Source organism: Cynara cardunculus (assembly GCF_001531365.2).
Source record: "Cynara cardunculus var. scolymus isolate 2C chromosome LG 15, CcrdV1, whole genome shotgun sequence".
NCBI classification, from domain to species: domain Eukaryota; kingdom Viridiplantae; phylum Streptophyta; class Magnoliopsida; order Asterales; family Asteraceae; genus Cynara; species Cynara cardunculus.
In genome coordinates, this window is record NC_037542.1 from 15907930 (window position 1) to 15912786 (window position 4857).

The following is a 4857-nucleotide window of genomic DNA, read 5'->3' on the forward strand; positions in this document are numbered from 1 at the left end:
ATCTATAAAATTAAACAAATATAACAAAAAAGTACTTACATTTACAAAAAAAATAATTACCATTTTAACTAGTTGTACAAGTCATAAGAATGTATCCAATATGTTTTATACAAGAAGTTATTTAACATGTTTTGGATTGTTCAAAGACTTATTTGTTCCAAAAATTGTCCAAGGACTTATTTAACATTTTTTGGAATGTCTAAGGACTTATTTAACATATTTTGGAATGTCCAAGGACTAATTTGTTCCAAAAAATTGTCCAAAGACTTATTTAACATGTTTTGGAATATCCAAGGACTTATTTGTTCCAAAAAAAGTCCAAAGACTTAATCATTCCAAACAAGAAAGTTCATTTGTTTTTATTGTACTTTTCCCGTAAATAAATTATCCCTCTTATTCTTGAATAAACAATATAAGGCGGTGCAATTTTAATTTACTTTAAACAATATAACAAACACCCCTCAATTTATCAACTTTTTTCAAAAGCAACCCTGAACTTTTATAACCGAATATTTGATTATCACAATGACAAAACTAAATAACATTTTATCAACCGTTAAATCTAATCAATGTTATTAGATACACGGTTACAACAAAATATTTTAAATTAAAAAAAAAAACCTCAACCTCCTCTATTTTTTATTTGAAAAAAAAATTAAATAAAATTCGAACAAGATAAAAGAAAAGAAAGTAACATATTTTATCATATTATTCTTTGAAGCCCTAAAATGGCAGTTAAAAATATGATGGATGTGAACCCTCAAGTAAAGGAATCCAATAACATGGAAGCCCCTTTTCTCAAAATATTCTCTTTTAGGGACTTAATGATTACAAATTACAATGCAAATTTATTTTTATATTAAAGTAATAAAAATTAAAGTGTTGGTGATAAAAAATTTGAATTATTTATATGTGAGATCAGGGGCGGAACACAAACTTTCAAACCGTAGGGGCCGGACCTAATATATTATATATTTTAAAGGGACCAAAAATACACTGTCCAGGAAAACATTCAAGGTGGTTACAGAATATATGGTTTAGTAAAACCAGACAAATGACCCACTTGGGAGAACACAACAGGAAGTGAATACCTTTTCACCTATGGCTTGTCGAACTAGGCTTGGGTCATCAGTAAAACACTCAAAGAGAAGTGAGGATACAACATGTAATCTGGGACATATTAGAGATGGTAAGCAAGTCAATGTCCCTCATAAAAGAAAATTGCGTGATTTAGATACAAATTTGAGGAAGAGAATTAAATGTCCTAGTTCAGATTCTTGTGAGTTAAAAGAGGCTACAAAGAAGGAATTGTTCCAAAAATGGCCAGGTCATCTAGTTCCAAATACAGTTGCTTTGTTAACAAATTCTGGACTTTTGTGTTTTGGGACAAATATACTTRGTTTAWCTTAAGAAGCAACTGACATCTAATGATGGCATGGCAAGGACAAGATTAACTAACCTCTGGAAACTGATAATTGATTGCACTTGCCAGTTCAAGTCCCTCATGCCATGCATTTTATGTTGGGCTGCCTATCACACTGCAGATTTTGTAAATTTCATCAGCTTCGCTGCAGACAAAAAGCACCGCATACATTCAGTTCTCACATGCCCCCAAAAATCACATAAAAAGAGAGAAGATAGCATGTGATAGCATTACAAAGTCTATGTCATGATTAACTCTTGCTAAGATCCATTTGGAGTAACACATTTAAATGCAGAACAAAACACTGAATGAGAAAACTACAAAACATTTGATACAGGCACGAGTTCTATTTATAAGAAGACATGCTAAATACCTTGAACCCGGAAAAAGTGGACGAAGGGTAAATACTTCGGCCATGATTGCACCCATCGCCCATAAATATGTGATTGAAATGAAATTAACAAGTTACATCCCACAAACATAGTTATACGCTTGATGAAATAAGACTATGAAAAGAATAAAGAGACAAAGTTTTAGTGAATATGACAAAACATAGGGTGAAAGAACAAGACTTAGGGTGAAAAATAAGGTGCTATAGAGGCAAGAAACAGTGTACATTGCCTGATCCAATTAAAGTCTAAGGTCCTCTTACATCAATATTGTCTCCACTGCAACCCCTGGCCCCCTTTCTTGCCAATGAGCCAAAGAATGAAAGAAACACAGCCAAGTTGCAATTGCAAGACAGCAAGTCAGCAAAGCAACAATTCAACAAATCAGTAAATAAATCACCACATTAACTCATTAAGTCATAAATTTAGACCTAATATTAATAATCTCCTAAATCAGTAAATCACCACATTAAGTCATAAATTTAGACCTAATATTCAACAAACAGGCTGTTGGGTTTTGATTTCAAAAGAAAAGGAAAAGATGCAGCAGTGAGCAGTAAACAGTTGCAGCAGAACTTACCGAGTTGGAGTTACCGCTCCGTGCCTCCGTCACCGACTCATTGTGGCGGCCGACCGCCGAGACAGGCAGACCGCAGACGGCAGACAGCCGACGCCAAGTGCCGCCTCCTCCTGCCGGTTCCCTCTGCGCTACTCTGCTTTCGTCGCTCTCGCACGCACAGACGCACAGTCGGCCAGTCCAGTCGCTCTTCTCGCTCGGCCTCGTCGCTATGGAGATTGGAGGGGGGAATGGAGGGAGGGGGCCGGTTGAAATTTTTTTGTATTTTACAAGAGCATGGAGAAACTACTAAGCCTACCTACAAAAAAATCACAGGGGCCAGGGCCCCTATAGGCCCATTAGGCGGTCCGCCCTTGTGTGAGATTGATAAGGAAAAAGACAAAATTGAATATTGTTGTATTGAAAAAAAATTGGAAAAAAAAAATTAAAAAATTGTTTATATTGGGGCCCTTACGCACCCTTTGGTGCTAAATGAGTAAGAGTGATTAAAGATAGTAGTCACATCAAATCAGACTTTTTTTTTTTTGTAAAAGGGTTCCCATACGCACCCCTTGGTGTTAAATGATTAATCCATGGTTAAAAAGTTGAAAATTGTAAACTTTATGGTTAAAAATATAATTGGTTATTTTTATTGGATTATTTTGTTCATAGACGCCTTATCTATGTACAAGTTTTAAGAGTTCGACTCTTTTCAGCCATGGGAGAAAGCAATTGACAAACTGTTAAAACATCATATTTGTAGGGATTTTGATTCTAATTATACCGTAAATTGAAAGAAGGTTTTGTCGGTGGATAATTTCACCCTGCAAATACAGATTTCACACGCCCACATAACTTTTATATTTTACATTATTTTTATTTTGTAAATGCATGCAATTATCATTTTCTTAATTTAAAATATGTTATTTTAACACGAGGTCTATACATTTAGTATTTTTTTTTAGTAATAATTGTAGTTGATTTTTTTTATTAACGGGGCTCAACAAATTTTATTGTTGTCAAGGTTGGAGAACTCATAGTAAGAATTATACTCCTAAAACATCTAATATAGTATCGTCAAATTACCATTCGAATGATATATTTTAATATAGATTTGAGATCATGTGAGAATAAAAATTATAGCAAAAATGTGAGAAGACTTTTACCTACTTTAAATTACATTCAACAAGTTTATTTACCCATTTATTTCATTGCTACTGAAAATTTATCAAAATCCCATATGACATGAAAGTGATTGAAAATATGTAAAAGGTCGTGAATGGGAACGAAAATGAAGATTAATGTTAAACATGTAAAAGGTCGTAAATGTGATCGGAAATGAAGATTAATGTTGAAAATTTATGTCTTTTTATCGAAGTAATTGGAAGTCTCTGAAGCTTTCAACCGTTAGATCATAAAAATGCCTCATTCAACGATTTAGAATATATTATTACCATTTTTATTATAATAAAAATAATTAATAATACAAATTAATTCTTATCATCCTAACTCTTATTCTCATGTATCGGCTATCTTCTTATATATTGATTTATATATAGGAGATAATTGATATAAGTGAGGAGTTAGTTTATTAATAGGGCAGCAACCAACGTTTTTTCTCGAAGACTCCGTATTTGGTTGGTTGGTTTGTTGGCATCAAAAAGCCGGCCGACAACAAATTTCTTAAATAAGAATAAAATATTAAAAATAATAAAAACAAATTATTTTATTATAAGTTCTTAAATTTCTATTACCATCATCTTTTCAATATTAACATTATTTTATTTTATTATGTTAAAAATTATTACTATATAACAATACTTTTTTTATATATGTTTATTATAACAATATTGTTTTTTATAAATAAAACATAGTATAAACTTAAATTAATCTATATTTGAAGTTTTAATAAAAAATAATAATGAGTTATTATCTGAATTTTTAAATATTGCTGAAAAATTGATGAAATTATTACTTGAATATTAAAAACATAAATAAGAATCGATTGACTATTCTTTAAGTTTTAAAATTGAAAAAAATATAATGATTTTTTTTTAATTTTTAAAGTTGCAGAATGATTGATGATATGTTATACGAAAAATATATATATATAATGAAAATTAAGAATTAATATATGGATTTTTAAAGTTTTTTTTTTTCGATTTTTATATAGACAAATAAGGATGGGATATATTCGAAGATTTTAAATGGTACCATCCCTGGCCCAGCCAGCCCAATATGTGTGTATATACTAAATTTAATTTATATACATACACACATATATATATATATATATATATATATATAATATTATTAAAAGAAAATGCTAACATTATAATTTAGAAGGCTTTTATCTATTTTACCTTAACATCCCAAATAAGGCTCACGAAAAGTTTAGTTTATTTGTTTGATCGTAGGTAAAAGTCTTTTAAATTGTAATGTTAATATATATATATATATATATATTAAAATTAATATATATACATATA